The sequence below is a fragment of the Hyla sarda genome, chromosome 2 (genome assembly GCF_029499605.1).
Source record: "Hyla sarda isolate aHylSar1 chromosome 2, aHylSar1.hap1, whole genome shotgun sequence".
NCBI classification, from domain to species: Eukaryota; Metazoa; Chordata; class Amphibia; order Anura; family Hylidae; genus Hyla; species Hyla sarda.
The window spans coordinates 330,050,812-330,064,188 of record NC_079190.1 but is presented as its reverse complement, the minus strand read 5'-3'; the positions used below and the strand labels follow the sequence as shown (position 1 = coordinate 330,064,188).

At 42.6% G+C, this 13,377-nt stretch overlaps 1 protein-coding gene across 1 annotated transcript in view; it reads right to left on the bottom strand.

Annotated features, from left to right (window-relative positions):
- The window catches only part of PLXNA2 (plexin A2), a 325,654-nt gene extending 318,426 nt beyond the window's left edge, over positions 1–7,228 (bottom strand). Inside the window, exon 1 of the mRNA XM_056557949.1 lies at positions 6,961–7,228. The gene's annotated coding sequence lies outside the window, so the exon portion shown is untranslated. The remainder of the gene's footprint in view (positions 1–6,960) is intronic.
- Positions 7,229–13,377: the final 6,149 nt, after the last annotated feature.

The window sequence follows — 13,377 nt, the reverse complement described above, 5'->3', positions numbered from 1 at the left end:
TTCTTGTCAAATGTACCAGTGTCAAAGATAATAGGCACTACTGTCACATGATTGGCTTAGATACACCGAATACACACCTGATCAGATCAGATACACTAAATTACCACATGATACTTACATACAGTAGTTTACACAGCATGGCTTAGATACACTAATATCATAATATATATAAATATATATATATATACATATATATATATATAATTGGGTGCATAAGTGTAAAACATGATAAAACTTCATATGTGATAGCTTAGATACACTAAGTATCACACAAGGTAGCTTAGATACACTAAGTATCACACAGATATAGAGATGTTACCAAATGAACCCGACAATGGTTAGAACCACTTTTCTCAAACATAGTAGATACACCTCTGTCATCTTCCCCTCATCCTCTCTGCAGTCAAGGTTTGAGGACTTATTTGTCAAGTCCTTAAAGGGATACTCCGCTGCTCAGCGTTTGGAACTGACTGTTCCGAATGCTGGAGCTGGCGCTGGGAGCTCATGACGTCATAGCCCCACCTCTTCATAATGTCATGCCCCTCCCCTCAATGTAAGTCTATGGGAGGGGGAGTGACAGCTTTATTGAGGGGGTGGAGCGTGACATCATGATGGGGCGGGGCTATGATGTAGCGAGCTCCCAACGCCGGCTCCAGTGTTCGGAACAGTTTGTTCCAAACGCTGAGCAGCAGAGTACCCTTTAAGCCTCTCCTACACTCACTTATACCTTAGGAATTATTGCACATGGCGTTATGTGGTGGTTTTTACTGTAAAATGTAGTAAAAACGACTAACAAAAATGGAATATAGAATAAGTGTGTGCAGGACTATGGGGCTGGAGGCTGATCTGTCGCCCCATGCAGTACTAGCAGAGCACCATCTGAGGCGAGACCTTCAACCTGCCTCATGCACAGATCAGCCCTGGTCCTAGTCCAGAAGTGAAAGGCCAGCTTGGCAGTCAAATGGCGTGACTGGTTGCACTGAAGTGGGCAGAATATAACCATGACTTTGACCAAGCAAGCAAAACATGACTTGTGCCCATCTGTACTCAGTGACTGTCAGAAGGATCCCAGAGCTGAACATGACAAGTGACAGGTCCGGGGCTTTAGGGCTATGTTGACCGTGGCACACCTTAAGTAAGTATGTGCTGCTGAATAGATATCAGGTGTCTGCTCGCCCTGACTGAACATGTTACAGTTGATATATTTTCTTAATTTGGCCGTAACTTGCAGAAGTAAAGATTGTAAGAAAGTAAAAAACAAAAGCCAAAGCACTGCAAATATTGGATTTACTGACAAGAAAATGACCAACAACCCACTAAAAGCATCAAGCCATGAGCCATGGACACAGACTAGCCTTGGATTGGCTGTGAATGGCCCTGTGTCGTAGACATAGTGAAAGTGATCATGTCTGCTTAACCAGGCTAACGGTGCCCTTGGCATCTGATTGGCACCCTGAAATGCCCAGGCACTTGCATGAAAAATGCTCCCTCTGCTGGTAATATGTGAAACAAAAGAAAGTAGAGTGGAAGAAGCAGCAAGGTAAATCCTCCAAGATCAATTGTGAGATGTCATGTGAGATTTTGGAAGGTAAAAAGCTGAAGGTGGCATCAATCTCCCGAAAATCCTGGAATCATCAGTTTATGCCAAGAGATTTACTGTAAAATAAAGAAATGAGCTGCTATCCGTGTCTGTCCATCAACGCCTTGCACCACAATTGCCTTTCCCTTCCAGTCTTATTTGCTGCATGTAGAATCTTACAAGAGCAGAACGGCACAGACACATTCTATAATGTGAGCATTTCACGATCACCCAGCAAGAACCATCTCTAACTATAAAGGTAAAGACAAGTGGGGTCATATAATAGACCCTTCTATCCTATCACTAGGTACAGCACAGAGCACCTATATGTAAAGCTCGGCAAACAGAAGCTTGCTATAGACCATTCAGAAAAAGCAGACAGACGTTGTGTTACATGTGCAAAGAAAGGGTGAGGAGTGACATACTGTCGTTATGCTAAGGTAAGGAAAAAAGGGCTATAAAAGTGCTTGGTGCCACACAAGTATAGCAAAGTGTCAAGGATCATAGTCTATCTGTTCTGCGCTGGGGCACTGAACGCTGGCAGCGGCATAGTGTCACATTAGGGGCATCCTTGGTTCACTGCGAGTTGTCAGACAATATCTGCCAAATGTTTAAGTATTTATAGCAGGAAGAACCTCAATGATTGACATCTACAATCCTGCCAATGTCCTTTTCTAAGGGAATAAATGTGACCTGTCTGCTAGGCTTTATAACAATCCACTACTGGACATCAAATAGTGTATGGCTGCAAAATAGAGCTGGGCATAGAGTGGTCCACAAAACCCAGGGCGGGGGCAGAATGAGAGATCCAATGACTGTGTGATATGAATTACCTTCTAAATTCCCATATACAATGCTACATAACCTGGGAGAGTCTATATTCCCATGTACAATGCTACATAACCTGTGAGAGTCTACATTCCCATGTACAATGCTACATAACCTGGGAGAGTCTACATTCCCATATACAATGCTACATAACCTGTGAGAGTCTACATTCCCATATACAATACTACATAACCTGTGAGAGTCTATATTCTCATATACAATGCTACATAACCTGTGAGAGTCTACATCCCCATGTACAATGCTACATAACCTGTAAGAGTCTATATTCCCATATACAATACTACATAACCTGTGAGAGTCTATATTCTCATATACAATGCTACATAACCTGTGAGAGTCTATATTCCCATGTACAATACTACATAACCTGTGAGAGTCTACATTCCCATATACAATGCTACATAACCTGTGAGAGTCTATATTCCCATGTACAATGCTACATAACCAGTGAGTGTCTACATTCCCATATACAATACTACATAACCTGTGAGAGTCTACATTCCCATATACAATGCTACATAACCAATGAGTGTCTACATTCCCATATACAATACTACATAACCTGTGAGAGTCTACATTCCCATGTACAATGCTACATAACCTGTGAGAGTCTATATTCTCATATACAATGCTACATAACCTGTGAGAGTCTATATTCTCATATACAATACTACATAACCTGTGAGAGTCTACATCCCCATATACAATACTACATAACCTGGGAGAGTCTACATTCCCATATACAATACTACATAACCTGTGAGAGTCTATATCCCCATGTACAATGCTACATAACCTGTGAGTCTACATTCCCATGTACAATGCTACATCACCTGTGAGAGTCTATATTCCCATGTACAATAATACATAACCTGTGAGAGTCAATATTCCCATGTACAATGCTACATAACCAGTGAGTGTCTACATTCCCATGTACAATAATACATAACCTGTGAGAGTCTATATCCCCATGTACAATGCTACATAACCTGTGAGAGTCTATATCCCCATGTACAATGCTACATAACCTGTGAGAGTCTATATCCCCATGTACAATGCTACATAACCTGTGAGAGTCTATATCCCCATGTACAATGCTACATAACCTGTGAGAGTCTATATTCTCATATACAATACTACATAACCTGTGAGAGTCTATATTCTCATATACAATGCTACATCACCTTTGAGAGTCTATATTCCCATGTACAATGCTACATAACCTGTGAGAGTCTATATTCTCATGTAGAATGATACATCACCTGTGAGAGTCTACATTCTCATATACAATGCTACATAACCTGTGAGAGTCTATATTCCCATATACAACGCTACATAACCTGTGAGAGTCTACATTCCCATATACAATGCTACCTACATAACCTGTGAGAGTCTATATTCTCATATACAATACTACATAACCTGTGAGAGTCTACATTCCCATATACAATACTACATAACCTGTGAGAGTCTATATTCATATGTACAATGCTACATAACCTGTGAGAGTCTATATTCTCATATACAATACTACATAACCTGTGAGAGTCTATATTCATATGTACAATGCTACATAACCTGTGAGAGTCTATATTCTCATATACAATACTACATAACCTGTGAGAGTCTATATTCTCATATACAATACTACATAACCTGTGAGAGTCTATATTCCCATATACAATACTACATAACCTGTGAGAGTCTATATTCCCATATACAATACTACATAACCTGTGAGAGTCTATATTCCCATATACAATACTACATAACCTGTGAGAGTCTATATTCCCATATACAATACTACATAACCTGTGAGAGTCTATATTCCCATATACAATGCCTGTGAGAGTCTCTGATCACTTGAGATTCCCACTATAAAGGCTTTAGTCCTGCTGTTAGATCTCATCAAATGTCATGTATTCTCACCTTGGGAGATCTGTACACTGCTTGCCCCTTACAGTGAACCTCCACCATTGGAGCATTATAGATATCACATTATTATCTGTGATGGAGATGAAACTCTACAGCATTTTCCCATTCATTCACAGACAACCGGCTGCAGAGTACAGCAGTCTATAATCTGTTTATTGGGGTTTTGGAGCTTGCTATTCCCCTTATTAGCATGCTACAGGCTATTGGGCAATTCTGATAATAACATTATATATATATATATATATATATATATATATATATATATATATATATATACACACACACTGCTCAGGTAATTCCGTTATTTTAAGGAAAGTATTTCCAATAATCCCAGTGCATAGACCAAATGCATTGTTTGTAGCGGTGTTTCCCAACCAGGGTGCCTCCAGCTGTTGCAAAACTACAACTCCCAGCATGCCCGGACAGCCTTCGGCTGTCCGGGCATGCTGGGAGTTGTAGTTTTGCAACAGCTGGAGGCACCCTGGTTGGGAAACACTGGTCTATAGAAAAAAAAATGGAAAAAAAACAACATGGTATAAGTGGGCCTTTATGCATAGTAAGACAAACATGATCTTTAACCAAGAAGATACCACAAAACATGACGTATAAATAACTTTTCATTGATGTTGTAATAGAAAACACCGCACACGATAGAGCGGGGGATCAAATCTGTCTTCATCTATATAGCACTTTGCTTTTTGCCACTATCCACTGCCCGCCATAGAGAACACATAGCGGTTTATCTATATCTACGCTATATCAGCTGTGGGTTCATAAACCCTCACAACTACATAAAGGATAAAATAAGATAAAACCACAGAAAGGAACAACCTCCCCCCTATCCCCTCCGCACCGAACCGCAGATACCTGCCCAGCCGTGGGGGGTATTCGGGTTCAGAGATACCCACCATGTACTGCACCTTGTCCTTCTATATATATAGATCAGGACTAAACAGTGGGATAACCCAGCCCATGTATATAGAAGAGTTCTAGTAGATCTCTATGGGAATCAGCATAATAAAGGACTGTTCGGAATATTGGGAGAACTTCTCCAGTGAACCCTTTCTGTGAAATCAAAGCCGCACGCTTGGCGATCAGTAAAAGTTCTTTATCCTCGCCATGCCATGCCATGCCAGTCTGTTTGCTTTTCAACATAACCTACAATCCGACATCCTCCTGAATGTACAGCCTGGTATCGGCACAAGATATGCTTTCCCTATTTACCAGGCCCCGTATGTTCTCTAACCTGGCATTTGACGTCCTTCTCTAGGGATTGAAAAGAAGCAGAGGAACGGCTATACCCCAGTGCCAGGATGCAGAGGGCACCTGCGGTGGCACCTGTTTTTATTCTTGGAGGAAGATCCCTGTATATGACAGAAGAAGGATCCCCTTAGACCAGTGTTTCCCAAACAGGGTGCCTCACGCTGTTGCAAAACTACAACTCCCAGCATGGGGAGTTGTAGTTTTGCAACAGCTGGAGGCACTCAGTTTGGAAAACACTGGCTTAGACATTTTGCATATTTCCGCCATGCATACCTGCAGGTTTTCTCCGAGTGTCCTGGTACCTACCAACAAAAGGACAATACCCATTAGATGAAAGGAGATGGTAAAATGGGTCTGTGGTCCCCGGCGGGCACAGGGAGGCTGTAATGTGCTGTAGAAATAATACTGACACTGGAACATAAGAGTGCCAGCTCTTCACGTGATTTTCGGCGACAGGCATGGGTGGTAAATGAGAAATCCCCAGTCTCCTCATCACTTACGCCATAGGGATATCACAGACCCCCCTCAGGCCATGAAGGGTAGGAATAGTAATGGTGACTGACAATATGCAGACTAGAGACTGTGCCTTATATATAGGTTGGCATAGAGAGGCACTGCTAACTACCCCTCTCCCCATGCCAGCTCCTAAGGGTACATGTGTGTATGTTAGGAGGAATTCCATTCACCCAGTGCAGCCATCACTCATCTCACCTTAATCTTCTCATTTACAATTCATCCTCTTTGGCCCCAGTGTGATGAGCGTGCACTGCACCATGCACGCTCCTATAGATGGGGGCAGACATCCATACAATGACAGGGGAGGGTGGTATGGAGAGTGCCATGGGGGGGGGGGGGGGGGTTGTGCCACTGTCCTGGCAGCAGACAATAGACATACACTTAATGACCAGCATTGTATATACTGCCACAACCTCATACAGGAAAGCCCCAATGTATACATACTGTATATGTCTGCCCACCAGCAGTCAGATGGCAGTCCGGTGGCCATGCCATGTCTATGGTCTGCAGTCACCGGTTACATAATGGGCAGTAGTGATGTGCGGTACCGATAGTGATGATGATGGCACCTGCAGTGCACTATTACCCACAATCCAGTACGGAGCCGCTGACAGGTCCTGCCGGGGGCTGAAGGGGTTACCGCAGCTGAACCGCACATGTACACGGCTACATAGGGGATGTGACGGGGACGACTCCTGCTGCCTACGGGCAATACGCGCACAACTCCGGGCTGCCAACCCTACAAGTCTGCTTGGTATCCCGCCAAGCCTGTAGCCACCCTGCCCTGTCCTGTCAGCACATGTCCAGCCTGTCCTCACCTCATCACCGGCAGCCTCACACCGTCACCGGGGTAATCCACATGGGAGCCGCGGCGGGTCCGCTCAGTATTCCCGAAGTATGTCCTCCTTATGTCAGTGCGGTGCCCGCCTCATGCCCTCCCGGGTGCTCTCCTCCGGTCGTACATGGAGCTGGCTATGGCTTCAGTAGGAGTGTGTGCTGGCGTCCTCTCCGCCCGAGTGTGAGGAGCCGAGCTGTGCGGAGCCAGAGCTACTGCTACTGCTGCCTTCACATGCGAGCGCCGAGACTCCCCCCATCCATCTCCACACACTGGATCAGCAGCCACACTGCCTGCCAGAGCCGCCCCCTCCGCTACCGCCAGCACCAGACTGGCAGAGGGCAGCTTAACCCTTCCCCAGCCGCCTGTGCGCCCTGATACTGCACATACGCGATATACTGCACACCCTGATAATACACATATGCTATATACTGTACATACCCTATATACTGTACACCCTGATACTGCACATACGCGATATACTGCACACCCTGATACTGCACATACGCGATATACTACACATACCCTATATACTGTACACCCTGATACTGCACATACGCGATATACTGTACACCCTGATACTGCACATACGCGATATACTGCACACCCTGATAATACACATACGCGATATACTGCACACCCTGATACTGCACATACGCGATATACTACACATACCCTATATACTGTACACCCTGATACTGCACATACGCGATATACTGTACACCCTGATACTACACATACGCGATATACTACACATACCCTATATACTGTACACCCTGATACTGCACATACGCGATATACTACACATACCCTATATACTGCACACCCTGATACTGCACATACGCGATATACTGCACACCCTGATACTGCACATATGCGATATACTGTACACCCTGATACTGCACATATGCGATATACTGTACACCCTGATACTGCACATATGCGATATACTGCACATACCCCATAGACTGTGCACCCTGATACTACACATACGCGATATACTGTACACCCTGATACTGCACATACGCGATATACTACACACCCTGATACTGCACATACGCGATATACTACACACCCTGATACTGCACATACCCCATATACTGTACAGCCTGATACTACACATACTCCATAGACTGTGCAGCCTGATACAACACATACGCGATATACTACACATACCCCATATACTGTACACCCTGATACAACACATACGCGATATACTACACATACCCCATATACTGTACACCCTGATACAACACATACGCGATATACTACACATACCCCATATACTGTACACCCTGATACAACACATATGCGATATACTACACATACCCCATATACTGTACACCCTTATACAACACATACTTCATAAACTGTGCACCCTGATACAACACATACCTCAGACTGTGCACCCTGATACTACACATACCCAATATACTACACATACCCAATATACTACACATACCCCATAGACTTTACACCCTGATACTACACATATGCAATACACTACACAAACCTCATAGACTGTGCACCCTGATACTACACATACTCCATATACTGTACATCCTGATACTACACATACCTCATAGACTGTGCACCCTGATACTACACATACGCAATATACTGTACACCCTGATACTACACATACTCCATATACTGTGCACCCTGATACTACACATACCACATAGACTGTGCACCCTGATACTACTCACACGCAATATACTACACATACCCCATAGACTGTGCACCCTGATACTACACATACGCGATATACTACACATACCCCATAGACTGTGCACCCTGATACTACACATACACGATATACTACACATACCCCATAGACTGTACAGCCTGATACAATACATACCTTAGACTGAGCACCCTGATACTACACATACGCAATATACTACACATACCCCATAGACTGTGCACCCTGATACTACACATACTTCATATACTGTACAGCCTGATACTACACATACTCCATATACTGTACAGCCTGATATTACACAGACTCCATATATTGTACAGCCTGATATTACACATACTCCGTATACTGTACAGCCTGATATTACACAGACTCCATATACTGTACAGCCTGATACTACACTTACTCCATATACTGTGCAGCCTGATATTACACATACTCCAAATACTGTACACTCTGATACTACACATACTCCACACACTGTACTTCCTGATACTACACATACTGTACACTCTGATACTCAACATACTGTACTACACTTACTCCATATACTGTGCAGCCTGATATTACACATACTACATTTACTGTACAACCTGATACTACACATATGCAATATACGACACATACTCCATATACTGTACACCCTGATACTACACATACTCCATATACTCTACAGCCTGATACTACACATACTCCATATACTGTGCACTCTGACACTACACATACTCCAAATACTGTACACCCTGATACTACACATACTCCACACACTGTACTTCCTGATACTACACATACTGTACACTCTGATACTCAACATACTGTACACCCTGATACTACACATACATCCTCATTCTGTACACCTTGATACTACACATACTCCATATACTATACACTCTGATACTCCACATTAGAGATGAGCGAACTTACAGTAAATTCGATTCGTCACGAACTTCTCGGCTCGGCAGTTGATGGCTTTTCCTGCATAAATTAGTTCAGCTTTCAGGTGCTCCGGTGGGCTGGAAAAGGTGGATACAGTCCTAGGAGACTCGTTCCTAGGAATGTATCCACCTTTTCCAGCCCACCGGAGCACCTGAAGGCTGAACTAATTTACGCAGGAAAAGTCACCAACTGCCGAGCCGAGAAGTTCGTGACGAATCAAATTTACTGTAAGTTCGCTCATCTCTACTCCACATACTGTACACCCTGATACTACATATATATCCTCATTCTGTACACCCTGATACTTCACATGCTGTACATCCTTATACTACATATATATCATTACTCTGTACACCCTGATACTTCACATACTGTACATCCTTATACTACACATACGTTACACCCCAATACTACACATGCATCCTCATACTGTACACCTTGATACTACACATACTCCATATACTGTACACTCTGATACTCCACATGCTGTACACCCTGATACTACACATACTCCATATACAGTACACACTGTTACTACACATACATCCTCATACTGTACACCTTGATACTACACATACTCTACATACAATTTACAGTGATACGACACATACGGTATACCCTTATAATACGCATACATCCTCATACATAGACACATATACCCTACATACATCACATACCGCCTGATGCATACTGTACACCCTGATACTATATTGACACTGCATACCTCTGGCGTTATCACATACTGTACACCCTGATCATACACTACACACTGTTCAACCGCATACCTAAACGCCTATATATCACATATACCCTCATATATACAAAACCTACCTTCTGAGACATACTGTATTCCCTGATACAACACATAACCTGTTTTACCACATTCTGGTACACGCTGATACAACACATATACCCTCATATACACCCTTATACACCACATACCCCCTGACACATACTGTACACCCAGATACAACACATACATCCTCATAAATACATGCTTATATACCACATACATTCTCTTATATACACTACATACATTCTCATACCCCCTTCTTTACCACATACTCTACATGGTAATACTACGCATACACTCTCATAGCCCTGCTTTACCACATATCACACACACACTGATACTACACATGCACCACATACCCCTGCTTTACTACATACAGTACATATATATCACATACACCACCTATCTCCTAATACTATGCATACGCCCTCATACTTACTGCTTTACTACATACTGAACACCCTGATATAACACATACACGCTTATACCCCCTGTGTTAAACTATAATGTACACCCTAATACAACACATACACACTCATACCCCCTGTGTTACCACATACTGTAATAATAGTTGTCTTAAATTTTTGCAGATAGTCTACCTGCCCATTTGACTTGGCACCATACCACCAGTTCATGCAAAGTCTTTGGTTGTCTTGCATTAACCGCACATTTCAATGATAGAAGGTCAGGAGATTATGATGGCGAGTCCAGAACTTTCAACTTTTTCTACTGTAACCACCAGAGAGTCAACCTGGCCTAGTGCTTAGGGTCATTGTCATGCTGCAAAAGAATGCAAATTTTCTTTTTCTTTACCAGTATTTTCTGATAACATCTTGCCATCAATTTCTACAAGATTCTCCATGTCTTTAAAGGGGTATTCCAGGAATATCCACTGGCTCCAGGAAGTTAAACAGATTGTAAATTCCTTCTATTAAAAAAATCTTAATCCAATAATCATCAGCTGCTGAAGTCGAGTTGTTCTTTTCTGTCTGGCAACAGTGCTCTCTGCTGACATCTCTGCTTGTCTTGGGAACTGCACAGAGTAGAAGAGGTTTGCTATGGGGATTTGCTTCTACTTTTTCCTGAGACAGGTGTTATCAGAGAGCACTTTGACAGAAAAGAATAACTCAACTTCAGCAGCTCATAAATCCTGAAAGGATTAAGATTTTTTTAATAGAAGTAATTTACAAATCCGTTTAACTTTGTGAAGCCAGTTGATATATAAAAAAAAGTTTTTTCCCGGATAACTCCTTTAAAGCCCACACATCCAGTGAGCCACCCTCCATGCTTCAGGGGATAGTATACTTTTCACTATAGCCTTCTCCGAACATGTTTGTGACCATAAAGCTCTATTTTAGTATGTTCACCCCAAATTACAGTGTGCCAGAAGCTGTGATGTGTGCCAAGGTGTTGTCGGGCTATTTGTACCCAGGCTTCATTATGGTGCAGTAAAGGCTTCTTTCTGACAACTTGACTATGCAGCTTTTTTTTCGAGTATCATCATTGGTGTTCCTTGAAACAACCACACCATCTTTTTCTGGAGCAACCTGATCCCCGAATTGATTGAACAGTACTAACTGGCATTTTCAAGGCATTGGCTATCTTTTTATATCCTTTTCCATCTTCATAAAGTTCTAGTACCCTGTTACACAGGCCTTTCTGCTCCCCATGGCTCGGTATCTAGCCTGCTCTGTGCATCCACATGAGAGCTAACAAACTCATTGGCCCATATATCGTAACATTGTCTGATTTTCAAATCACGACACATTAAGGTTTTTAACATATTTCCGCTTAGTGTGTTTGTCTGATTTTGACATATGAATCTGTGCACCTACTTGAGCCAATGTGCCTCACTTTGTGCCACAATGCACCAATCATGTCACTAGTATAAAAAATGCCAATAAAAATTGGTCTGGAAAGTGAAAGCGGCCCCGTTGTGCTATTATGAGACAATTTGTGCCAACAAACTATAGGAAAACTCTTGATAAATATATTGGGACAAACTCCTTTTAGGGTTTCTGAGCTGCTTTGTCGGTCTCAGTGCAGAATTATCAAAAAAATAAAAAAAATAAAATAAAGTGCCAGCTTTAAGTATGAGGGACAATGACTGTTTATACACAGACACTGTTTGTAACTTAAAAAGCCACAAGTGTGGGAAATTAACCTATAATTGTCATTTTAATCTGGTTATGTCACCTTGTGTGTCTGTAACAATGCCAAACTGTGCTATTGTGTCTAGTAAAATACTGGAAACCATGACGGAAGCCTGACAGACCCTAAAAAGCCAATGAGGTCTATCTGGCACCCTTGGCGTGCAGGATGTAGTGGATCCTCTGGTACTGTACTTCTTGCTCAGTTCGAATAACAAAGCAAAAGAATATAAAGTACAGCACAGGTGTGAATCCAACTTGATGATGTGATGTCATCCTTCTGACATCACGTTCATATAGTAACATTTTCTGTGCCCTGACAAAGAGACAGCAGCAATGTGTGAAGTGTGGACACCACTGTGTGACTTGGTCACTTCATTTCAATATGACCCCGAAGCCGGCTTTTTCCTTGGAGGATACAGATTGTCTCTTTGATGATGGTGTGAAGGAGACGCTATATAAAGGAAACACAGGGCTGTCATAGCAATCCACAGTGTTACAGCACAAATAAACTTGAAACGCACAGTATTACCAAGCAGAAAATAACCCTTCCTGTGCCAAGAATCCAGCATATCGGTTAGAGTGGGGGGATTCTATCCGGGTCCTCCTGGTGGTGACTTAGCACATTTCGCTGAAAAACCTTGAACCTGCTGAATTGATTCTCCAAAGATGAGCAAATACCCAACAATTCTCTTCTCCATGAATTCTCCAGGAGACGATCCAACCTGATCCTCTGAGTTTTACTTCTCCAGTCTGGATATGTAGACAAAGCATAGCTTTCCACTGCAAGTCCTAAAACCTCACATTTTTATGCAG